The sequence below is a fragment of the Lithobates pipiens genome, unplaced genomic scaffold, assembly GCF_037356315.1.
Source record: "Lithobates pipiens isolate NorthernLeopardFrog02 unplaced genomic scaffold, aLitPip1_a1.2 Scaffold_18, whole genome shotgun sequence".
Taxonomy (NCBI): Eukaryota; Metazoa; Chordata; class Amphibia; order Anura; family Ranidae; genus Lithobates; species Lithobates pipiens.
In genome coordinates, this window is record NW_027507758.1 from 615,308,339 (window position 1) to 615,335,593 (window position 27,255).

Here is a 27,255-nt window from a genome sequence, read left to right on the forward strand (position 1 = left end):
CAGGCAAATCAAGAGACATAACAATTTCACCTTTGCCACAGCTTTTCCTCAAGTAGAGTAGAAGATTTTAAGATTGGGATTATTTGGGATTACAGCTGTTTTCTATGGAATGACAGATAAATAATAGAAAGGAATGCCCACAGATTATAATGGGAAGCAAGATGCGTCCTGGAGTCAGAACCATTAGTCATATCAGATCATTCTTTAGCAGACATACTCTCAACGTTCAGCAGTGATGTCCAAATTTGACATTAAACGGGATTATTATTGTTTTCTATGGAATGACAAGACATATGACAGAATGGAATGCCCATAGAGTATAATGGGAAGGAAGATGTGTCCTGGAGTCATAACCATTGGACATATCAGATCATTCTTTAGCAGACATACTCTCTATGTCCAGTGGTGATGTCCAAAATTCACATTAAGTGGGATTATTATTGGTTTCTATGGAATGACATACATATCACAGAGTGGAATGCCCATAGAGTATAATGGGAATAAAAATTTAATTTCATTTGCAGGCAAATCGAGAGACATAGCAATTTCACATTTCTAACAGCTGTTCCTCAAGTAGAGTAGCAGATTGTAAGATTGAGATTATTTGGGATTACAGCTGTTTTCTATGGAATGACATGATTTATTGGGGGTGACTGTCCCAACTCCACCTTAGTCCAGTTTATCTCCTCAAAAAACGGATGCTGTTTGATATCTCTCAGATCCATTCGCCTGCGCTCCTGGTTTTTCCGAAGAAGCTATAAAGGGAGAAACAGAATGCTAAATATGAACAAGCAATAAGACAATATAATCCCTTTTTAAAATGTGTCTCTAACAGTAATCTATTGACCCCCCCATCAGACTACTGTTATGTTGTAATAATATTGTACAGTATGTAAAAAGCGTTCTATTAAGCCTTGTTTAGCCACGTTTTTACCATACCCCAACCACTGCCTCTTATGTTAAATGTATCCCCACTGTGGCACTCGGCAGGCAGAATAGTTCTTCCATCAGGAATGGGGTGTCATATATGCTTAAGTTAGCCAGCCCTGCAAAAAATTGCCATTTCTTTTTCCTTCTATGTGCTATATTCCCAGTATAAAAATCTTTTTCTACTTTCCCTTCGAATGAGGTCCTTAAGGTCAGAAATGATGTCTGGGGGGGTACATGGGATCATCTAGAATAATTGCTTTCGCCACCATTGAGTCACTCATGTAATAGTCACAGAATGGGTGCTCACCAGTTGCCATTTCATATAGTATAATCCCCGGTGAGAAATAGTCAGCCATGGCATCATACGGCTGACGGTTATGGACCTGTAGAAAGAAAAGAGAAGAATTATGAGAACATTGTCATGCCAGGCATGGTACAGAGATGGATCTATGTCAGCATAAGTGATCTATTAATCCTCCCAAGTGTCCTGATCTCTCCGGGTTATTTTTGTTTTTTCATTATGGTTTTGAATAGCTGCGGCTTCACTTCCCGGTTCGCTACTGCGCATGCACAAGTCGCGCTGTGTGTCCTAACTGGTCCCTGCTGTGTTATGGGACCTGTGTGTTTCCCAGAAGACAGCAGGGGGGACGGGGACGTGACTCCCGGGGGAGTGTATGCCGGAAGTGGGTGCAGACACCTGAATTTATACAGGTATCAGCATCCCCCTCCCCCCTGAAAGGTGCCAAATGTGACACTGGAGGGTTCCAAAAAGCGGAGGTTCCATTTTCCTGTGAACCTCCGCTTTAAAGTGTATGTAAATCCTAAACTAGAAAAGGGCCCGATAGAGATAGATAAAAAAAAAAAAAAGCTATCTATTTTATTTATCTATCAGCCTCAGAGGAACTCGGAAAATTTCTTTAGGATTCAACCCTGCCCACTTTTTGTTAGTTATTTAGTCCCAGCCTGGAAACCCAATGACATGGGACACCCAGGACATGAGAGGAGGCAATTTTCACTAAGTGAAAGTGAAATGCCCATTTAACTCTACTATACCCAATAACGAAGAGCTGAGCATATAGATAAACCCTAAAAGTAATTCAGTAGACTGTTTCTTACCTGACAGACAGTCCAAAATCGCAAATCTTTGCATGGCCTGTGCTGCTCAGTAGTATATTTGCTGGCTTAACCACTTCCCACCCGGCCAATGTATATATACGGCCGGGTGGGAGCCGCCTGCTCCTGATAGGACGTTCAGGAACGTCATTCAGGAGCAGCGGGATCGCGCCCGCGCAGCGGCGCGATCCCGATGTGCTCGTGTCACCCGGACACGGCACATCTCAGATCGGCAGGAGGGCTCTGTGATTGGCCCTCCTGATCACATGACGGCCGTGTCCAATCACGGCCGTCATGTGATGTAAACAAACAGCCGGTTGCTAGGCAATCGGCTCTCCTCACACGGAAGTCACCGCTGAGAAGAGGAGAGCAGAACGCTGCAGCCGGCTGATGATCAGTGAGTATGGGCTGCTTTTCACAGCTTTTTACTCACTGATCATCAGTGTAGTGTAAACACACAACACACCACACAGTGAAAACACAGTCCCCACATATGTCCCCAAAACACACATGTCCCCAAAACATACATGTCCCCAAATAATAAAAACACATGTCCCTAATAATAAAAACATGTCCCCCACATATGTCCCACTAAAATCACATGTCCCAATGATTATCTGCACACATATGTACGTGATCACCTGCACACATATGTACATGATCATTTGCGTACATATGTCCGTGATCACACAAACCAATTATTATACACTTAACGGAATTTTTTTTACCAAAAACATGTAGCAGAATACATTTTGGCTTAAATTTATGACAAAATTTGATTTTATTGGATTTCTTTTCAAATAGAAAAAAGAAAATATTGGTTTTTTCCCAAATTTCCGCTTTTTTGCTCTTATATCGCAAAAAAAAAAAAAACGGAGTCGTGAATAAATAACACCAAAATAAAGCTCTATTTGTGCGAACAAAATGATAACAATTTCATTTGGGTACAGTGTAGCATGACCGCGCAATTGTCACTGAAAGCGCTAGAGCGCTGAAAGCTGAAAATTGGGCTGGGAAGGAAGGGGGTGAAAGTGCCCTGTATTGAAGTGGTTAATGTCCCTGTAAGGCGAAGAAAGAGTTATTATATATCACACAATAACACAAGTATTGGAAGACTTTGATCCTAGGGCAGGGGTCTACAAACTTTCTAAAAAAAGGGCCAGCTTACTGTCCTTCAGACTTTAGGGGGGCCAGGTGGGAATAGACAATGACTTAGACTTGTTGGTCGGTGGGAGTAAAAAAATGACATAGTGCCCATGGGTCGGTGAGGAATGGTGCCTCATTGTTGGTGTCATTGGGAAGAATAGTTTATAGATGGTAAAGTCTGGCGCTGTTATATTTATATTACCTATATTTTTCGGCGTATAACACGCACTTTTTTCCCCTTAAAATCATGGGAATATTGTGGGTGAGTTATACGCCGATCCCCCGCTGATTGTGAGGAAAGGAGCGAGCGGATCCAAGATACACAAAGCCGAAGTACACTCGGCTTTACTCGGCTCTTCTTACAGTCCGGCCCATCTCCACTGATTGCAAGAGGAGTGAAAGCCGCTGACATACAGAAAGCCGGGGAGTGTACTTAGGCTAGACTCGGCTCCTCTTGCAGTCCTGCCCCTGACTGTTAGCAGAGCCAAGTCTAACCAAAGTGCACTCGGCTTTCTGTATGTCAGCAGCGCTCGCTCCTCTCCTCTCGCAATCAGTGGAGATGGGTGGGACTGTGAGCAGAGCAGAGTCTAGCTGAAGTACACTCGGCTTTGTGTATCTCGGCTCCACTCACTCCTCTCCGCTCAGTCAGTGGAGATCGGTGCCAAATTTAAATAGACTGGCAAGGCAAGGCTGCAAAGAGACTAGGCAAGGCTGCAAAGAGACTAGGCAAGACAGATGGACACTGGGCAAGGCTGCAGATGGTCACTGATAAGGCTGCATTGATGGGCATTTAAATGTATTTATTTTTCCTTAAACTTCCCTCCTAAAAGTTTTGTTTTCTTAAAATTCCCTCCTAAACTTGGGGTGTGTGTTATACGCCGATAAATACGGTACACAAATGTGAATACTATCCAATATTCCAAAAAAACTAATATTGTACACTTAATCCCACAATTGATTATACAAATACCAATATGAATGCTGTGAATATCAATAGTGCATTCATACTTTGTTATTTAAAAGAAAATGTGCAGAAAAAAATTCTTGCAAAATATTGTGCGTGAAATTTTCAAATCACATAATTTGTATTAATGCCACAGAAATCCATGAAAAACAAAAAAAAATAAAAAATAGTGCTGTGATCAACATCAAACAAACATAAAAAAAATCTAAAATATTTTATTTAAATCCACTTTGCAGTGAAGTTTCAACACTACAGTACATGTGTCCATCCACTGTGCTTGAAAGAAAGTTTAACATGCTCGTCTTCTTTGCCAATGGTACCGGTGAGTGTGCGTTCCACCAGTACCTGGATATGACGTCAGTGGTTATCCACAGTATTGGACAGCAACCTGATCTCTATGCATTTCGCCTTTAGATGCATCATTAGGAATTCTGGTTGCCACAATTTTCCCAGGAGACTTAAGTACCCGCTGCCCCTATTTCATTGGTGGATAACTATATATTTAAGACGCCTTATAAATTCGTAAAAATCCATACATTTTAGGGGCCCTTTGAGTTCATTTGTCCATTATTACCTTTGTACCACCAGCCCCTCCCTTTAGAATGTAAGCTCTACGAGCAGGGACCTCCTGTCTCTTCTGTATTGTACTGTAATTGTGCTGTTCCCCCCCTCTACATTGTAAAGCACTGCATAAACTGTTGGCACTATATAATAATAATAATGTGATTTGAAAATCTCATGCACAATATTTTGCAAGATTTTTTGTGCACATTTTATTTTAAATAGAAAAGTATGAATGCACTATTGATATTCACATAATTCATATTGGTATTTGTTTTCCATAATCAATTGTGAGATTAAGTGTCTAATATTTATTTTTTATGTTTTGGAATATTGGGAAGTATTCAGGTTTGTGTAATATAAATATAGCAGCACCAGACTTTACATCGATAAACGTATGTTGTGTGATTCACACTTAAAGGGGCAGCAGTTGTATGTAAAGCATTTATGGGTTGGCGCCTTCCTTACAGAAATTGAATATAGTGTTATTGGGAAGAATAGGGTTTCGTATCAGTGGAAGAAACAGTGCCCCAAAGGCCAGCAAGGCAAGCAAAGGGCCGCATTTGGCCCAGCGCGCCACTGTTTGAAGACCACTGCCTGAGGGTACAGGATTTAAAAAAAAAAAAAAAGCACACACAGAATTTTAGTAATGGGTGGATCACAGCTTCTTCTATCCCACAATGGTTATGGGGAAGTCTGACTTGCCCAGCTGGATTCTCATGCATCTTTTATTAAAAATTGGACAAGAGAACTAAGACTTCTGTAGATTTTATAAGAGACAGGTATAGAAAATGCTGTCATTATGTCACCTATGAATCAGAAGCCAGGGGTTGATTTTACCATTTTATCCATAATTAAAAGTAGCAATTTCGGTGATGTCACCCTTCACTTTACTCCATGGTTAATCATATTATTACAATCCTTACCTGTGTATGATGTCCTTGTTGTGCAGGTATCATAGTCCTCATATCATGTCTGCAGCAAGGATTCGGATGGCATCTGTAGACATTGGGGCTGATTTCACTACGAGATGTTCTAGGTCTCCTTCGCTCAGATATTCCATCACAAAGACCAGATATTTCTATGTGAAAATAAGGGATAAAGACAAGGGTTAAACGATAGTCATCAAAGGTTTGGTGGGGTAACTTATAGAGGCAGACAGTGCAGTGTGGTCAAGACCCATATAACATTCTTTGCATTTGGTGAGAATGGGAAAGATTACTTACATTTGTCTGAAAGGCACCAAACATGTGGGTGCAAAAGACATTGTGCCTGGTCTCCTCTAGTACCTCACGCTCTACTATGACCTTAAGTCCTTGCTCTCCAACCAGAAGGCTCTTTCTCACCAACTTGACAGCGAGCGGATGGTCATAGGCTGCATGAGACGCTAACAGCACCTGAAGAAAAAAAAAAAAAAAAAGAGATACATGATTAATACGGTACAATAATAGTGCAGGTTGGGGATTGATCTTGATCAGGTAATAGACATATACTGTACATAACAAGGTACATACAGGAATGGCTACATTTTGCAAGAAAATCCACATGGTGGACTACTGCATGGTCAAACTATAGGAAAATCAGCCTAATCACTTACCATTCCAAAACCTCCCTCTCCCAGCTTACAATAAATGTAAAGCTGGCCAAGGATAAAGGGCCTGACCCTAGGCCGATGGATGGGGCTGGTAGGGGGAGAGCCAATGAACTATTGCAGCTGGTGCCTTCGGCCTGCAAAGATAACTTCTTGCCACTGATGGGTGGATCCAGTGGCTTCTTGCAGCTGGTCTCTTCGGCCAACGAAGATGGCTTGTTGCCACTGATAGGTGGATCCAGTGGCTTCTTGACGTCATCATTTTCTCCTAGAAAGAGACAGAAAATTCACATTTTAGACTTCTGTTAGAGAATTAGATCTGTGTAATATAAATTGTCTACCTAATTTGTGTTACTATATAAAACATGCTTCTGGTTAGAAATTCTTCATATACAAATGCTGAACCCTCCCACTAGTCCTAACAGTGAACTTGACCTTTAGTCAGGGGTTGTGTGGACATGGTGCAGGGGGGGCAGAGGTTGTGTGTGGGCATGGTGCAGGGGGTCAGGGGCTATATAATAAAAATGCCATAAAACTATCCCCTATTTTGTAAACACTATAACTTTTGCGCAAACCAATCAATAATCGCTTATTGCGATTATTTTTACCAAAAATATGTAGAACACGTATCGGCCTAAACTGAGGGGAAATTTTTTTTTTTTATATATATATATATATATATATATATATATATATATATATATATATATATATATATATATATATATACTTTTGGGGGATATTTATTATAACAAAAAGTAAAAAATATGGCGTTTTTCAAAATTGTGGCTCTATTTTTGTTTATAGCGCAAAAAATAAAAACCGCAGGGGTGATCAAATACCACCAAAAGAAAGCTCTATTTGTGGGAAAAAAAGGACATCAATTTTGTTTGGGAGCCATGTCGCATGACCGCGCAATTGTCAGTTAAAGCGACGCAGTGCCGAATCGCAAAAAGTGGTCTGGTCTTTGGCCAGCAAAATGGTCCGGGGCTGAAGTGGTTAACCGGTTCCCGACCAGCGCACGACGATGTACGTCGACAGAATGGCACGGGCAGGCATATTGGCGTACATGTACGTCCAATCTTCAATGCCGCCCTGCCATCGGGGGGGCGCCGCCGGCGGCGCGCTCCCGCGCTGGTCGGGACCCACGGATTCGATTGCTGCGGGCATACCCGCGATCGTCTCACGGGACGGCTGAATGGAGGAAATGCCGTTGTAAACAGCATTTCTCCATTCTGCCTAGCAACTAGTGACGCTGATTGGAGCAGAGATTAGTGTTCACTAAATGAAAGCCCAACCTCCCCACAGTTAGTAACACACCCCTAGGAACACTTAACCCCTACACTGCCACCCACTGGTTAACCCCTTCACTGCCAGTGTCATTTACACAGGAATCACTGCATTTATATAGCAGTGATTACTGTATAAATGACAATGGTCCCAAAAATGTGTCAAAAATGTCCGATGGGTCCCCCACAATGTCGCAGTCACAATAAAAATCGCTGATCGCCGCCATTACTAGTAAAAAAAAAAAAATGGAATTACGTACCGGTAATGTCCTTTTCCAGGAGTCTTTCAGGACAGCCACCTTAGAGAGACACCGGCTGCTCCCCTCTGAGGAAACACCGCCTTCAATTTCATAATTTAAGCCTCCTCCTCCCTTCGTTCCTCAGTTCTTCCAGAGTACCTCCGGCCAAACTGGGGAGACACAAGAACACGTCAAACAAATAAACTTTTTAAGTCTTACCTGACGGTCTCATGTAATGAGTTCCCGATGATCTGCAACAATTTGGGTGGGAACCGGTGCTGTCCTGAAAGACTCCTGGAAAAGGACATTACCGGTACGTAATTCCATTTTTCCCCAATCGTCTTTCAGGACAGCCACCTTAGAGAGGATAAGCGAGTATATTACCTTAGGGTGGGACTACTGCCTGTAGCACCTTACGACCAAAGGCTTGGTCTTTGGCTGACAGAAGATCCAGTCTATAGTGTCTCACAAACGTAGAAAAACTGGACCACGTTGCAGCTCTACAGATCTGTTCCGGAGATGCACCAGCCCACTCTGCCTGAGAAGTTGCCACGGCCCTGGTTGAGTGTGCTCTAATGCCAGCTGGAGGATCTAATCCCCCTGCCACGTATGCCTGCCCAATGGCTAACCTTAACCATCTAGCTATGGTACGTCTAGAGGCTTTGGAACCCTTCCTGGCCCCTTTAAGTAAATGGACTGGGTTTCCTTTTTCCTACAGTTTAGAAGAGTGGCTACCAACCGGTCTGAGAAGCCCTTGGCTTTCAGCAATTCTTCCTCAGAAGCCACGCTGCCAGGTTCCATCGTCCTACCTGAGGGCAGAACACCGGACCTTGAGACAGGAGATCCTCCTGCACTGGGAGAATCCAGGGGGGCTCTACAGACAGGCCCTTCAGGATCGAGAACCACGGCCTCCTGGGCCAGTGAGGTGCAATTAGAATGAGGGTAGTGTTCTCCACTTGAAATTTCCTTAATACTGCTGGAATGAGCACTGGAGGGGGGAAAGCATAGCACCTGGAGAAACCCCAACTCTGTGCTAGTGCGTCCACCGCCAATGCCCCGTCCCCCCTGTTTATGGAGAAGAACGTTGCTACCTTCGCGTTTTCCCTTGCGGCAAAGAGATCTATTGCAGGAATCCCCCATCTCCGGGTGATCATTTCGAATATTTCCTGCTTGAGAACCCAATTGCCTTCTCTCAGAGTTCTCCTGCTGAGAAAATCTGCCACCTGATTTTGTTCTCCCTTCAAGTGGATTGCTGAAAGGGACAGGATATTTGCTTCGGCCCATCTGAGGATGGCTTCCGCTAGGGCCCATAAGGACTTGCTCCTGGTGCCCCCCTGTCTGTTGATGTAAGCTACCACCGAGGAGTTGTCCGACCTTACCCTTACGTGATTCCCCCGGAGCTCCTTCTGAAAGGTTCTGAGAGCTAGATCTACTGCCCTCAGCTCCCTCCAATTCGAGGATCTCCTCGAGTCCCTCTTTTCCCAAATACCCTGTATTAATCGGGAGTCTAGGTGTGCCCCCCAACCTGAGCTGCTTGCATCGGTCGTGACCACCCTGGAGGTTGGCATGACCCACTCTAGACCTTGGGACAAATTTGCTCCCTTCCTCCACCACCAGAGGGACCTCTTTACCTGATCTGGAATCGAAACCAGAGAATCCAAAGATTCCTGGCTGTGATCCCAAACCTTCAGCACAAATAATTGTAGAGGGCGGTAATGTAACCCTGCCCACTGAACCGCTGGAAGAGCGGATGTCAGCAACCCTAGCGCTGACATGATCTTCCTTATGGAGATCTGGTGGTTGCCCTGAAGAAACAACAGAGCCCTGTCTATCTTTTGAATTTTTTCCAAAGGAAGAAAGACCCTTTGTACTGTTGAGTCCAACTCGTACCCTAGGAAAGTGACCCTCTGGGAAGGGATTAAGTTGGATTTCTCCAGGTTCAGGAGCCAACCCAGGCTTACTAACAGGTTTCTTGTGACCTGTAAATCCTGAATTAACTGTGCTGGGGAAGGGGCAAACAGAAGGAGATCGTCGAGATATGCGATCACCGAGATTCCCCTGAGACGCAGAAATGCCAGAACTTCTGCCATCACTTTGGTGAAGATTCGGGGGGAAGAGGATAGTCCGAAAGGAAGCGCTCTGAACTGAAGGTGTAGTACTTCCATTGGAGTTCTCACTGCCAGTCTGAGAAAACGCTGGTGGGACTCTGCGATTGGAATATGCAGGTATGCATCTTTCAGATCTATTGATGCCATGAAGCAGTTCGGAGGTAGGAGTGCTTTTACTGAGTAAACCGAATCCATCCGAAACCTTCTGTAGGTAACTGAGACATTCAGGGGCTTCAGGTTCAGGATGAGCCTGAACTTTCCCGAAGGCTTGCGAATCACGAAGACGTGAGAGTAGAAGCCTCTGCTTGTCTCTCCTACTGGAACCCGTACTACCACCTCCTGTTCTTCCAACTCCTGAAGAGAGGAAAGAAGGGCAGATGATTTTTCTGCGCATTTTGGCAGCTCGGTGACAAGGAACCTCAGAGGAGGGAGTTCCGAAAACTCCAAATGGTAACCTCCTCTGACGATCCCCAAGACAAACTGATTGGAGGAAATCATTTCCCACTGTGGGAGGAAGGCCCCCAATCTTCCTCCCACCGTGACCCTGTCACTGAGATTTTTTGGGCTGTTCAGGAGGGCGAAAAATTGCTCCCCCGGGGCCCTTGCTTTTGAGTCCCCAACTTTTCTTCTGCTGAACCGTACGGGGTGGTACAACCCTTTTCTGGGGACGAGTCTTTCTTTTGGCTTGTTCCCCAAATTTCCTTTTAACAGGAAAGGCCTTTCTTTTGTCTGCTGTGCGATCTAGCACTGTTTCAAGACCTGGTCCAAACAGTAGATCTCCTGTAAAGGGGATTCCACAAAGTTTAAGTTTGGATGCATTGTCTCCAGGCCAGGTCTTCAGCCATAAGGCTCTCCTGGCAGAGTTGGTCAGGGCCAAGGACCTTGTCGACATTCTCACGGATTCCGCCGAAGCGTCCGCTATGTAGGCTATCCCTTTAAGAAGCATGGGAAAGGAGGATAGAATAGTCTCCTTTGCTGTCCCTGCTTCAATGTGTGCGCTAATCTGGGTGAGCCAATACTCCATGTTGCGGGCCACCACCGTGGTTGCCATGGCTGGCTTAAGATTTCCCTGTGATGAATCCCAGGCCTTCTTAAGAAGGTAATCCATCCTTCGATCCATAGGGTTAGAAAGTACCCCCATATCCTCAAAGGATAGATCAGTGTGTCTGGACACCTGGGAAAAAGCAGCGTCTAGTCTGGGAGATTTATTCCAGACGAGAGTCTCTTCCTCCGAAAAAGGAAACCTACGTCTTAATGCCCCAGAAAAGAAAGGTTTCCTTTCGGGATCCCGCCATTCCTTCTTGATGGTATCGATCAAGACGTTATGCACTGGGAACACCCGCTTCTTTTGTTCCCCCATGCCCTTGTACATCCGATCATGGAGTGACAATGTCTTAGTTTCTTCTTGAATGCCTAAAGTGGTATGAATCGCTCCCAAGAGCTCATCCACATCCTCCAGGGAAAGCTTATACCGCGAGATTCTGCTGGATTCCCCATCCAACACCTCGGCGTCAGACTCCCCCTGGGAGTCTGAAACGACACTGTCAATTTCCTCCTCAGCTTCCTCCCTGGGACCCTCTGAATTCTCTCCCCTTGCAGGAGGAACATCCACAGGGCTGGATGGTACACTCTGCTGCGCTGGTGTAGGAGTGCTCGGAGGCTGGGGCCACTGAAAACTGGAAAAAAAAAAGTTTTGGAAGGACTGAAAGGTACCAGAGAGTTCCTTCATAGAAGCTACCAGATCTGCACCCTGCTCTACTGCCTGTTCCTTAAGTAAATCCTCAATACATTGTTTGCAAATAGCTTTAGACCAAGAGTCTCCCATAGACGTTCTACATGAAGGGCACTTCTTCTTAGAACCATGGGGGGACTTGCTCGTGGCTTTCTGAAAGACACAAAACACAGGAAGGGGCAGCATGAGCCTAAAAAACAGCAACACCAGCGCTACATAGAGGACCACCGGGAGTGCCCCCCCTAGGATCAACCATCACCAGGATCCCAGACACACTACCCTTCCCCCCGACCACCGAGGAACACCAGTGGAGCTACTGGATACAAGTAAGGGAACACCTCCCCAGGTTTCCTCTTACCTTCGAGTGGCTGGTGCTGTTATCTCCAGGAGTTTTTGAAGCCTCTGCCTCGGACATTCTCCCGTTGAGGAAGCGTGGTACGAACGCGCCTCTAACAGCTACCTGTGCAACTGTGAAAAGAGAGGCTGCACCAGCCGAACGCTAGGTTCCCCTTCACGTGCCGCGTCCGGAACCGGAAGACGCGGATCGAACGAAGGGGTCCGCCCCCACCGGAACTGACGTCGCCCGCCTACCGGTCCGGCTTCCAGCTCCCAGCCGGCTGCGTACACAGGGGGGCCCTGGACGCCTTCGTTCAGCAACCCACTGGGCGAAACGCAGGGATGAACCTCTCCAAAGACTTCCTGCTTTCCCCAAGCGAAGATTGGAGTGCGTGTAAAGGTCAGTCGAGTATTCAGCTTCCCCAGCCGACTGGACTGTTTGTTCCGTTGAAACACCCGCGGGTGAACGAACGGACGACCCCATAACTTCCTGCTTTCCCCAAGCGGAGTTTAGGGTATATGGACAGTACGAACACTTCAGCTCCCCGCTGATAGGACTGTCCTGGACCGACCGATGAACGGTCGGATAGCCGAACGGGGCCAGGGCTCCGCTCGGATGGCTTCAGTTTCACCAACCGAATTTAGCCTTAAGGTTCCTTGGCGGTGTCTCCCCGCCGGAGGAAACACCATAACTGAGGAACGAAGGGAGGAGGAGGCTTAAATTATGAAATTGAAGGCGGTGTTTCCTCAGAGGGGAGGAGCCGGTGTCTCTCTAAGGTGGCTGTCCTGAAAGACGATTGGGGAAAAATTATTAATAAAAATGCTATAAAACTATCCCCTATTTTGTAAACGCTATAACTTTTGCGCAAACCAATCAATAATCGCTTATTGCGATTTTTTTTTACCAAAAATATGTAGAAGAATACGTATGGGCCTAAACTGAGGGAAAAAAATGTTTTTTTTATATATTTTTGGGGGATATTTATTATAACAAAAAGTAAAAAATGAGCGACAATTTTGAAAAAAAACGCATTTATTTTTGTTTATAGCGCAAAAAATAAAAACCGCAGGGGTGATCAAATACCACCAAAAGAAAGCTCTATTTGTGGGAAAAAAAGGATGTCAATTTTGTTTGGGAGCCACGTCGCACGACCGCGCAATTGTCAGTTAAAGCGACGCAGTGCCGAATCGCAAAAATGGTCCGGTCTGTAAGTGGTTAAAGTAGTTTTTTTTTTTTTAAATAAGGATACCTCAATTACATTTTTGGTACAATACATAGATTTGTGAAATGATGTGCAATTGATATAAAGAGATTTTTTTTTTTGCACTCATGATATTTTAAATAGTAATTATAATGGTGATTGGACGAGGAGGACTAGACCAATACTCATACAGGGATCACTGCCCGGTCAATCATTAACCACTTGCTGACCAGGCTTTTTCTGGTACTTTTTGTTTACAGGTTTAAAATCAGTATTTTTTGTTAGAAAATCACTTAATACCCCCAAACAATATGTGTGTGTGTGTGTGTGTGTGTGTGTGTGTGTGTGTGTGTGTGTGTGTGTGTGTGTGTGTGTGTCAGTGATTCCAATATGTGTATATAGCAAGGTTCCCAGTAGGGGTGCAACGGATCGTCACTGATCCGAACGGGTCAACCCGCTCAGATCGGCACATGCCACGCTCTGCGGTCTCGGCCTTAGGAAAGGCCGTGGCTTCGGCCTAGCTCCGAAGTGGTGGCCATCTTTCTACACCCAGGCTGTTTACACTGATCGCTCCGACGGAGCGATCACTTGTAAACAAACCGGCGTCATGTCATGCAATACTCTAGCAATACTCTGCAATACCCCAATACCCTGCCAATGCTCTAGCGATACCCTGCCAATGCTCGGCCGCACCCAGCCAGCCATACTCGGCCAATATTACAGTGGGGGAGATTGTGGATATTACAGTGGGGACTATATCAATAATATTATCATGAATTACTATAATACATATAATAAGTAATATTACTATTAACCGCTTCCCACCCGCCCTATGGCCGAATGACGGCCTTAGAGCGGGCGGCTTCCTTCGCCTGGCCATCCCTGGATGGCCTGGTGTTTACTTCCGCAATGCGCGCCGCCGGGGGTGCGCATCGCGGAAGTATTGTATTTGCCGTGTCTCCCAGAGACAGGCAAATACAGATCGCCGTGAACGGCCAATCAAAGCGGCCGTTCACAGCACGATCGCAGCTGCCAATGGGAGATGATCTCATATGTAAACATATGAGATCATCTCCCATTGCCGTGTCTCTCCCTCCTCACACAGAGACAGCGTGTGAGGAGGGAGAGCGATCTAAGTGTCAGCCCCAGTGCCAGTCTCAGCCCCAGTGCCATATGTCAGACCAGTGCCATCTGCCAGTAGTGCCAGTGCCGCCAGTGCCACCTGCCAGCGCCTGCTGTCAGCCCCAGTGCCGCCCGTCAGCCCCAGTGCCGCCCGTCAGCCCCAGTGCCGCCCGTCAGCCCCAGTGCCGCCCGTCAGCCCCAGTGCCGCCCGCCAGTGCCGTCAGCCCCAGTGCCGCCTGCCAGTGCCGTCAGCCCCAGTGCCACCTGCCAGTGCCGTCAGCCCCAGTGCCACCTGCCAGTGCCACCTGCCAGCACCAGTGCCACCTGCCATCCGTCAGCCCCAGTGCCACCTGCCAGTGCCATCCGTCAGCCCCAGTGCCGTCAGCCCCAGTGCCGTCAGTGCCGCCAGTGCCACCTGCCAGCGCCATCCGTCAGCCCCAGTGCCGCCAGCCCCAGTGCCACCTGCCAGTGCCATCCGTCAGCCCCAGTGCTGTCAGCCCCAGCGCCGTCAGTGCCGCCAGTGCCACCTGCCAGCGCCACCTGCCAGCGCCGTCAGCCCCAGTGCCACCACCAGTGCAACCTGCCACCTGCCAGTGCCACCTGCCAGCGCCATCCGTCAGCCCCAGTGCCGCCAGCCCCAGTGCCACCTGGCAGTGCCACCTGCCAGCCGCAGTGCCATCTGCCAGCCCCATTTGCCAGAGCAATTAGCCAGCACCATCTGCCAGTGCCATGTGCCAGTGCCAGCCCCAGCCCCATCTGCCTCCAGTGCCATGTCGTCAGTGCCACGTGGGGTCACTTTGTGGGCATTTCCATTGTTCTGGTGCTCCAGGGCCTTCAAAACTGTAATAGGTGGTTGAGAAATAAGATGTGTAATTTATGCTCCTAGAACGCCTGATGGTTCTATTTCAATATTGGGCCTCTGTATGTGGCCAGGCTGTGTAAAAGTCTCACACATTTGGTATCGTAATACTCAGAAGGAGTAGCAGAACATATTTTGGGGTGTCATTTGTGGTATACACATGCCATGTGAGAGAAATAACCTATTACATTGAAAATTTTGTGAGAAAAAAAAAAAAAAAAAAAATCTTCATTTTGCAAAGAATTGTGGGAAAAAGATGACAACATCAAAAACCTCACCATGCATCTTAGTAAATACCTTGGAATGTCTACTTTCAAAAAAGGGGTCATTTGGGGGGTATTTGTACTTTCCCGACTTGTTCGGGTCACAAGAAATGACTTAGGCCACCAGTACATCAGGTGTGATCAATTTTGTGCGATTCGCACCACAGCTTGTAAACTCTCTAACTTTCACAAAGACCAAATAATATCCACTAATTTGGGTTATTTTTTACCAAAGATATGTAGCAGTATAAATTGTGGCCAAAATTTATGAAAAAAAAATTATAATTCGCAAAATTTTATCACAGAAACAAAGAAATATGCGTTTTTTTTTCAAAATTTTCGGTCTTTTTTCATTTATAGCGCAAAAAATAAAAACCCCAGAGGTGATCAAATACCACCAAAAGAAAGCTCTATTTGTGGGGAAAAAAGGACACAAAATTCATTTGGGTACAGTGTTGCATGACTGAGTAATTGTCATTCAAAGTGTGAGAGCACCAAAAGCTGAAAATTGGTCTGGTCAGGAAGGGTGTTTAAGTGCCCAGTAAGCAAGTGGTAATATTGTTTGTTATCATCATTATTATTTTTATGTATTAATTATTATTAACCACTTGCTTACTGGGCACTTAAACACCCTTCCTGCCCAGACCAATTTTCAGCTTTTGGTGCTCTCACACTTTGAATGACAATTACTCAGTCATGCAACACTGTACCCAAATTAATTTTGTGTCCTTTTTCCCCCCACAAATAGAGCTTTCTTTTGGTGGTATTTGATCACCTCTGGGGTTTTTATTTTTTGCGCTATAAATGAAAAAAAACGCATATTTCTTTGTTTCTGTGACAGAATTATGCAAATTATTAATTTTTCTTCATACATTTTGGCCACAATTTATACTGCTACATATCTTTGGTAAAAAGTACCAGTTACTTACCGGTAACTGTCTTTCTGGGAAATCTTCCAGGACGGCACACCTGAGAGATGAGAGGCTCCTCCCTACAGGAAACACAATCAATCGACAGCTGTTTTAAGTCCCCACCCTTCCCCTTGATCCTCAGTTTGTAGAGAAGTAACTCCTGAACCAGGTTCACAAGGGAAATCATTCCTCATAGGTACTCACCTTCTAGTGTTCTAGAATTTTCCCTCCTCCAACGGGCGGGAAGTAGGCCTGCCGTCCTGGAAGATTTCCCAGAAAGACAGTTACCGGTAAGTAACTGGTACTTTTCTCAAGTCATCTTCCAGGACGGCACACCTGAGAGGATAAACAAGTACCTCAGGCCTACCTTAGGGTGGGGCCACTGCAAAACCCTCTTGGCGAACCTTGGCTCTGCAGTGAGCTTTACCTCCATTCCATACGCTCATATGCTTGATGAAGGCATCTTAGCTGGATCATGCGGCTGATCTGCAGGTCTGCTCCACAGATGTTCCTGCCTTTTCCGCTTCAGATGCAGTATCTAGGTGAAATGGGCTCTTAAAAATGGAATCAGAAAACATGTTAAACTTGTAGGTTAGCAATGTTGCCTATCTCACACATCTAACAACCATGGCCTATTATGCCTGTAGGTGCTACTTAGAACCACTAAAAAGATAAATAAGAGACCTGTGTAAGACAAGGACACTACATTAATCAATAAGAGGGCCTGTCTTAACACTATCCTGTTGAGGGAAATAAAACTGCTTCCTTTTTATCTTTATGTCAGCAAAAGACTAAAGGGAAGCCTACTTAAGGGAAATAGATTAACAGAAGCTTGAACCCTGGGTTTAAGGCACGCCCAATCTATGTCCTTACTTACGCCTGAGAGCCTTCTTCAGGAGATTAAAGTCCCTAGCAGGAGTAGACTACCCATATTGCTATGTCTAGTTTTGCTAAAAGGGCAAAATGAAGGCCATGCACCGAGCCGAAACCTATTCGATCGGGTATACATCTTTATACTTCATCCTCAGGCCCTAATACTCCTCTGAATAGAACTCTCCAAGTTCTTACTAAACAGGGCGAATCATTATCCCCTTCCTCCAGTGTCCCATAACCCTACAGGGCTTCAACCCTAGGAAATGGTTCTGGCATCCCTGAATGCAAGTGGTCAAGGTTTTCTGACATGTGGCAGCTGCAGCCCGAACTCCTGGCCCCTCCACGGAAAAGAAGGCTGAAATACAAAAAGGTGATACATGCATTATTAATATCACAAATAAAATGATCATAGATTGTGGGCACGGCACAATAGATTTAGACAGAAAGGACACAAGCATAGACAACAATGTTGTGTGCCTGAGTGTGACTAGCTAAACCAATATATCAAATATGGGAAGAGACCCAAATCTGAACCTCAACGTAGACAAACAGTCCTCATAGTCTGGTTTTCTGATGTGCTGCCAAGACGTAAAAACATTAAGACTCAAGCAAACCCTAAATGCTGCGTATTTCTTTAGTGCAGCTAGCTAGGTCATAACTGATATATAAATACGGAAAGGACAGGAACCCCCTTTACTGTTGTGCTTTACCTATGTACAGCAAAACAAGGCTATAAAGACAGAAAGACCCAAACTTCTATGTTGTGTATTTCTGACAAACCACCACAGTTATAAGATTAATATGAACACCAACTCCCGTGTTGTGCATTTCTGCTATGCCACAGGGAAAAATATGGAACACAAGACAATCCTTTCTGTCATGCACTTCTGTAGTGTAGTTCAGATAGAACCAACACTGAGAAAGGACACAAGCAACCTGCAGCATTGTGTTTTTCTGAAACAGAAAGCACCAACAAGCTTCAATCTTGAGTATTTCTGCTGTGCAACAACATAAAAGCAGACACTGAGGAAAAAGACAGACAGCCTTTACAGCTGCAATCTTTCTGGTCTGCTGCAAAATAAAACAATAACGTCATGATGAGTATTCCTGCTGTGTAGCAAAACCTCAATCAGAAGGGACAGATAAGTTTAGGGTTCCCACACCCGTGCGACCCAACCTGCGACTTGGGACTGCAAGACGCATGAGAAGTCATATACTATGGCTTCCAATGGGTACCATTTGTGTCTGTGCGACACCAGCAGTCCCTGATTCCTGGATCCACAGACCTCAAGAATACACAGGTCGCAGGGAAAAAAAAACAAATAGCAATTTTCAGGTCGAACAAGTAAGGGGTCCCCAATGCTGTGACTCCCTGGAGGATTGCAGCCAACAAACCCCTGCTGTGTATCCCTAAGATGCAGAAAGGTAGATCCATGAGAAACACTGCTCACTGCTGTGCCTGATATACAAACGATAAGGCAGTAAATATAGGACATACAGGACACAAACATTCAATCTTTGTGTATGTCTGATGTGTAGTAATATACCAATACTGAGCAGAGAGGCCACCATCCTCAATGTGTCTCTCAGCTGAGCAGCAAAAACAAAATCAGAAAAAGACAAGCAACCTTCACTGCTGTGTCCTTTCTGATATGCAGCCAATAAGGCAGTATATGCAAGACATAAAAGGACAGACAACCTTCAATCTTGTATATGTCTGATGTGCAACAATATAACAATTCTGAATAGAGATCGCACATCCATATTGAAGCGATTTGGCCTTGCGACTCAACATGTCAAATCGCATGGCTAAAATCAGCACAACACCACTTTGTGGTGCTACATGGATTACCAAAGGCAGTATATGTACTACACCTGGCAGGGGTTCAATTTGTATTTCTACTATGTAGCCCAACAAATTCGAACCATCAATTTTCACTGCTGCCTTTCTGATAAGGCAGTAATACAGGACACAAAACCTCACAGACCTTAATGCTGTATAAATCTGATGTGCAACAATAAAACACTATGAATAGAGATAGCACATCCATATTGAAATGATTTGTCATGCGACTCAACATGTCAAATTGCATGTTTAAACTCGGCAGCCATTGCTGTTAATAGCACTGTCTGAATCAGCACAGCGCCACGCAAATCAGGATCATCAGACTTCACTGCTGCCTTTCTGATAAGTAACCAACAAGGCAGTAAAACAGGACACAAAGCCCCACAGACAGACCTCAATCTTGTGTATGTCTGATGTGCAGCAATATAACCATTATGAGCAGAGATGTCACCAGACTCAATGATGTGCATTTCTGCTGTGCAACACAAAACCAGAAAGTACAGACCACCTTCACTGTTGTATTTTTCTGATCTGTAGCCAAACAAAGCAGTACCTTTAGTATATAAAGGACAGCAAACAAGCTTCAGTGCAGTGCATTTCTGATGTACAGCAATATAGCCCTTATTAAGCAGAGATGTCACAAATCTCAATGTGTATTTCTGCTGTGCCACAAAAACATCCCAGCAAGCACAAACCTTCACTACTGAGGTCTACTGGTGTGCAGCCAATGAGGAGTCATGGTCTATCCCTTTATGAAATAACCAACAGGCAATTTATTTCATAGGCATAGCCTGGGCTGTAGATACTAAGCCTTCACCACCAGAGAAGGAACAGATCCTAAAATGGTTGGACACCCTACTATTAGTAGTAGTTGTTGTCCTACCTTACCTCCATAGACTGAGCAAACGCTAGCCAGCACATATCCAGGTGGTGCTGATTAGCAACTAAAGTCTCAATGAGCCCAATTTAAGACCTCTCTAGAAGAGGTGGTTACCAGTTTAGCCTGGGAGGTAAATAGCTATTTGCAGGCTTCAAGCAATCAATTATGTAGCTCTTGCATAGGTTTGCACAGAAAATCCTCAATTAAAAGGATGTAGGGAGCGATCTATGGTGAATCGCCTTTAGATCTGCCACTGAGTGGATTGTAGCCCAAACCAATAAAAAAAGTTTCTTCTTACCTCCTACACTATAATATAAACACAGTGTAAAGGTGGAGTGGGAGGTTGGAGCTTATGAAAGTTAACTATAGCAGGCAACCTCCAAAAAGGAGGATCTGTGACAAGGGAACCCCTACTGTGCCACACAGTAGCTTGGTCTCTGCCCATCCTTGAATGTTAGGTCAGCTTTTAAACATTGTGAAGCAACTTCAGATTCCTAGCAGCTGGGCTAATAGGGCCGGTAACCTAGTGCACCTGCTGACCAGGGGAGCTTCTGAATCCACCAACCACTGCCCAATTAATAACCTGTTCAGTGGTATACCTGGCCTGTAAGTAACTTTGTATCTACCAGGTCCCCTCTGTACGCTATATTCATCCCTACTAAATGTACCACAACTGGGCATGTAGGGAGAGGCTGGCAACCTACTGCTGCGATAACCACAGTGTCTCTGCTGTAAGAGGGAGCTGTGGCTGGTGGTTTTAGCAGTGGCGTCTGCGCTATTTGTATCCCGACCCCAAGTTCTGCACTGCACCAGTCAGTATATACACGGGGAAGGGGGAGCAATGGCCTACCTACCTTTCTCATCTGAGGTGGTTTAGGCACACTCGTTCCTCTGCACCACCTGTCCACCATACAGCTTCTCTGATGTAAGAGGGGCTGCAGCTGGTGTTTTTAGCAGAAGCTTAAGGGCTATTTGAATCCAGACCCCAGGTGAGATCTCAAATGCCCAGAAACCCTCTGGCTGGAATTGGGGATTTTGCAGCTAATTTCCCACGGCAAAAGGAAAGTAAAGTACTCACCGTTGTCGTCTTCCTCTTTTTGCCACAGCCAGCGGGCTTGCTTTTCCATCCTTATGGTCCACACGCAAGGAGGATAGCCGCCAAAGTGCTCCCCCCCCCCCAACTGCTGTCCCCATAGGGAGGTGCTAGGTTACCAGTCAGTCAGTCTATATACACATGGGGGGGGGGCAATGCCTTCCATTCCTCATTCCCATCTTCATATCTGAGGTGGTTAAGGCAGACATACACCGTAGTAAACTGGTGCCTCCTCGCTCTAGAGAAAGGAGGATGTGGGCGCCTGCTCCTACTGACTCTCAGCCTTCCCTCCTGGGTAAGAACGCCGCTGCCATTTTCCCGAAGTTTGAAAATGACGCGGGTGCTTGTTGCCACGCCCTCTCCGGCAGCCCACGCGAGCTACCGGGGACCCAGGAGTCGGGGACAAGATCCCCCTGGAAAGAACTGATGGCCAGCACCCCCGTCTGAACAGCCACCTGTACAGGTAAGGAGGGGGAGACAGGATAATGGCCCCTGAAGTTCTGGGTACACCACTGTACCCAGGGTCCTTCAGCTCTCAGGGGGGCTCTTCCAATTTCTGCTGCCCGCCCTGAGGAAAAGATAGGGGAACCCCCCAGGAAGGACAAGAATATCCTACCAGACCCAGAGGCTTCCCAGGCTTGTGGTCCGGCTCCCAGGGGGAGACCACCAGCCCCAGGCTTCGGGTCATTTGGAAAAAAACAAACAGTTTCGCTGTGTAGGGAGAAACACAATCAAAAACTGAGGATCAAGGGGAAGGGTGGGGACTTAAAACAGCTGTCGATTGATTGTGTTTCCTGTAGGGAGGAGCCTCTCATCTCTCAGGTGTGCCGTCCTGGAAGATGACTTGAGAAAAATAACCCAAATTAGTGGATATTATTTGGTCTTTGTGAAAGTTAGAGAGTCTACAAGGTGTGGTGCGAATCGCACAAAATTGATCACACCTGATGTACTGGTGGCCCATCTCATTTCTTGTGACCCGAACAAGTCAGGAAAGTACAAATACCCCCCAAATGACCCCTTTTTGGAAAGTAGACATTCCAAGGTATTTAGTAAGAGGCATGGTGAGGTTTTTGATGTTGTCATCTTTTTCCCACAATTCTTTGCAAAATTAAGATTTTTCATTTTTTTTATTTTTCTCCACAAAATTGTCATTGTAATAGGTTATTTCTCTCACGTGGCATGTGTATACCACAAATGACACCCCCCAAAAAATTCTGCTACTCCTCCTGAGTATTACAATACCACATGTGTGCGACTTTTTCACAGCCTGGCCACATAGAGAGGCCCAACATGCAGGGAGCGCCATCACGTGTTCTAGGAGCATAAATTACACATCTAACTTGTTGACTACTTATTACACTTTTGAAATACCAGGACAATGACACGTAACACTGATGACAGATGGCACTGATACGTGGCAATGATGACACGTGGCACTAATACGTGCCACCAATGACAGATGGCACTAATACGTGGCACCGATGACGCGTGACACTGATGACAGATGGCACTGATAAGTGGCATTGATGACACGTGACACTGACAACAGATGGCACGTGACACTGACAGGTGGCACTGATGACAAATGGCACTGATACGTGGCACTGATGACAGATGGCACTAATGACACGTGGCATTGATGACAGATGCCACTTATACGTGGCACTGATGACAGATGGCACTGGGGACAGATGGCACTGGGGTGGGGTGGATTGCACTGGGGCAGGATGGCACTTTTTTTTTTTTTTTTCTCCGTGCACTGACGGCTGCTATAGCCGTTCATCTCTCCCCTCTCACACGCTGTCTGTGTGAGGAGGGAGAGCGGCGCTGAGAGATGATCTCATATGAGATCATCTCCCATTGGACACGCCAATCACGCTGTAAACGGCCGCTGTGATTGGCCGTTTACAGCGATCTGTGTTTGCCTGTCCCCGGGGGACACGGCGAACACAGAACTTCCGCGATGCGCGCCCGCGGCGGTGTGCATTGCGGAAGTAAACAATAGGATGTCCAGGGACGGCCAATTGCACGAAAGCGCCTGCTCTAAGGCCGTAAATCGGCTATAGGGCGGGCGCGAGGTGGTTAATAATAATAATAATAATAATAATAATAATAATGATGGCATCATAGATGAAGTTCTTCCAGCTCCCTGTCTCTATAATATACACTGTGTGATGACAGCTCATGGCGGTCGCACTGCCCGTTATTCATGATTGGCTACGGAAGAGGGTTTGTCCCGCCCCGAAAATCGGACCTCTTTGCTGATAGGCTTTAGGTTTTTTTTTTTTTTTTTTAGGATAGACTTGGGTTTGTCCCGCCCATAAAGCGGTAGTTTGTTGCCGATTCCGTATTAGAAGTTTGTCCCGACCTGCAGACCGTAGCTAGCGTGGATTGGCCATCGAGGAAGATTTGTCCCGCCTCTAAAAGCAGTACCGCTTCATGATTGGCTATTGGTCAAAGTGTGCCCTGCCTCTCAGGCCGTAGCTGCGTGTTGGGATTGGTCATCTCTCGCCTCTCCATTCTCACGCTATGTTAGTGGAAGATGAAGCCACCGCGGAAGAAGCATGGTGAGCTCTGTGTGCTGTGTTGTAAAAATTCCTGCGACTTATGAAAAAAGCTCACCCCGTCACTTCCGGTGCGGCTCCAACACTGTAACAGCTGACGGCGGGCCTTTACCACGCATGCGCCAATTCAGTGATATTAACAGCGCATGCGCAGGATGTTTATTTTAGCGGTGGAGAAAAATTCTAGACTCAAGTGGGCGGAGACTTGCGGGTGGGCAGAGCTGAACAGATGGTTAGAACGTCAGCAGCAACCCCCCCCCCCCCCCCCCAACGATTTTGTTTACTGGTCAAGAAAAATTATGGCTTCAAGCTGTTATTAGCGCATGCGTGGGATATTTGTTCAGCAGTCAACAAATTATGGACTCAAGCGGGCGTAGACTTGCTGGGAGGGAGAGATAGAGCGGAGCTTGGAGAGGGGGGCGGGGCCCCGTGCATAGCACTGACTACATATACAGTACATTGTTTTGCCAATAAATACGCCTCACTGTGCCAAAAAAATGCCGCCTCGCTGTGCCCAGCAAATGCCGCCTCACTGTGCCCAGAAATTGCCACCTCACTGCGCCAAAAAAATGCCGCCTCACTGTGCCCAGCAAACGCCGCCTCACTGTGCCAGAAGGTGAGCCTTGGGATACTCGAACAAACTTCAACACACTGTAGTAGGAGGACACTAAAACTTATTTACTCCTTCAGGATGATGACATGCCCTTTAAAATTGAGGGTACACTGGTACTAAATAGGGACGCCTCAACAGGAGTATGGTCCTGGATGTACTAAGAAAAAGCTCTCTAAATGAAGCCCAATAAAGTCTCTAAATCCTGAAGGCTGGCACTCACTGTGTCCCGGCATAGTGTTGCCACCTGCAGTATCAGTTACTATACTTGATTTGCCAGTGTCCTGGAACCTTAACCACTTAACAACCTGCCCATAGCCGAATGACGGCTACAGGGTGGTTGTTTAACTCTGGGAAGCCGTCATATGATGTCCTCCCAGAATTCCGCTCTTGCGCGCCCCCTGGGGCGCGCACTCGAGAGCATCCGTGACCGCCGTGTCCTGTGCGGATCACGGTAAACAGCCGCTCATCGCGGCCGTTTACCACGTGATCACTCCGTCAAATGACGGTGCGATCACTTGTAAACAAACCGGCGTCATGTTATGACGCCGGTTCCTCCCTCCCCCTCTCTGTACCGATCGGTACAGTGGAGGGGGAAGAGATCGGTGTCAGCAGCGCTGTGGCTGCATCTGCAGTGCCCACATCGCTGCTCACCGAAATTTAACTCTGCAATACCCGCCAACACTCTGCAATACCAGCCAACACTCTGCAGTACAATTCCAGCCAATACCCTGCCATAAATTGCCATACTCTGAGATACCCTGTAATACCCAGCCATAGTCGGTGATACCCTGCAATACCCAGCCATAGTCATCCCCCCCTCACAACGTCCTACCGTGCTTCTACCGACTCGCCAATACGATCAAAGCCAGAATCTTTTTTTTTTTTTTTATTTCAGGCTTCCCAGCTTAGAGGTGAGATGCGGGGTCTTATTGACCCCATATCTCACTGTAAAGAGGACCTGTCATGCCATATTCCTATTACAAGGGATGTTTACATTCCTTGTAATAGGAATAAAAGTAATCAAAAAATGTATTTTTTGGGGGAAAAAAAATGTCAAACTAAAATAAATAAAGTAAAATGAACAATAAAAATATTTTTTTTTTTTAAAGCGCCCCTGTCCCCATGTGCTCGCATGTAGAAACGAACGCATACGTAAGTCCCGCCCACATATGAAAACGGTGTTCAAACCACACATGTGAGGTATCACTGCGAACGTTAGAGCGAGAGCAATAATTCTAGCCCTAGACCTCCTTTGTAACTCAAAACATGTAACCAGTAAAAAAAAAAAAAAAGTTTAAAGCGTTGCCTATGGGGATTTTTAAGTAGCGACGTTTGTCGCCATTCCACGAGCCTGTGCAATTTTGAAGAGTGACATGTTCGGTATCTATTTACTCAGCGTAACTTCATCTTTCACATTATGCAAAAAATGGGCTAACTTTACTTTTTTTTTTTTGCAACGACCACCATTGTATTCTCCAGGGTGTTTGCTAAAAAAACATATATAATGTTTTGGGGTTCTATGTAATTTTTTTTTTTTAAATCGCAATACGCATATATTGATTGGTTTGCACAAAAGTTATAGCGTCTACAAAATAAGGGATAGATTTATGGCATTTTTATTTAAATTAGTAATGGCGGATGTATGTATGTATGTATGTATAATATATATATATATATATATATATATATATATACACACACACACACACACACACATCCGCCATTACTAATTTAAAAAAAAATGAATATAAATGCCATAAATCTATCCCCTATTTTGTAGACGCTATAACTTTTGTGCAAACCAATCAATATATGCGTATTGCGATTTTTTTTTTACCAAAAATATCTAGAATACATATCGGCCTACATTGAAGAAATATATATATATATATATATATATATATATATATATATATATATATATATATATATATATATATATATATATATATATATATATATATATATTTTTTTTTTATATTTTTTTTGGAGGATATTTATTATAGCAAAAAGTAAAAAAAAATAACATTTTTTTTTTTTCAAACTTGTGGCTTTTTTTTGTCTACAGCACAAAAAAAAAGCAAAAAACACAGAAGTGATCAAATAGCAACAAACCGGTGCAACGTCGCAGGTCAACGCAATTGTTAGTTGAAACGAAGCAGTGCCGAATCGCAAAAAGTGCTCTGGTCAGGCAGGGGGTAAAGTCTTTCGGCTGAAGTGGTTAATAAACAAAATACAATTGATTTTTTTTTTTTTAAAGCGGAAGTGGGCGGGAACCTCCTTGAGGTCCCGTTGACACCATTTGCAATCAGGTACATTGTACCAACACAAAGAAGAGACACACCCTGCCTCATTTCCTATGCATTGCGGTGGCGTACACTGAAAAAACAAAAACAAAAAAAAACATGTAACGGGCATAGAAACCACGGCGTCCCAACATCACTCTGTGCGTGGAACTTTTAATGTAATCTCAATAAAGTTCTAAATTTAAAAAACAAAAATTTTAAATAAAAATAACAAACACCAGGATTGGCCGTTTGGCACTGCGTCCTCCTGGCGAACACCAGGAATGGTGCATTCAGTGTGGCGCTGGCATGAATTGGGCTTTAAGACCATTCTGCTTCTTCTGTTAAAATAAAAAACAAATTTTATATATATATATATATATATATATATATATATATATATATATATATAATACTGGGGTGTAGATAAACCCCCATAATTGTGCTGTATCCCCCAATCTCAGGCTTGTGTACTTCTTCCTCTATAATGGCTGTATACATCCTCAGTGTATCTCCTCCATCGTATCACACATTTTAAATGTTCCCCAACATCCTCCATCCATATTTCATCTCTCCTATACCCCTCACCACCATCCTCCACCCTCCATCCTCTCACCTCTCAGTTCTTCCACAACAGTACCAACCCCTCCCAGCATCCCCTGCGCTTCCTCTCAAACACACCTGGAGAACAGCTTCTGTTTCTTCCTAGTCCTCGGAACGACGGCCATTTTCCGT

At 45.3% G+C, this 27,255-nt stretch overlaps 1 long non-coding RNA gene across 2 annotated transcripts; it reads right to left on the reverse strand.

The window, feature by feature from the left end:
• Positions 1–485: 485 nt before the first annotated feature.
• Positions 486–27,255, reverse strand: LOC143990358 (uncharacterized). 2 transcript variants are annotated; one of them, XR_013277279.1, is made up of 6 exons: positions 27,202–27,255; positions 6,312–6,573; positions 5,941–6,111; positions 5,641–5,795; positions 1,238–1,313; positions 486–755 (listed from the first exon to the last, which is right to left on the reverse strand). It is a non-coding gene; the product is annotated as an uncharacterized LOC143990358 (long non-coding RNA). The 2 variants fall into 2 exon arrangements; XR_013277280.1 differs by lacking the exon at positions 27,202–27,255 and adding an exon at positions 27,137–27,180.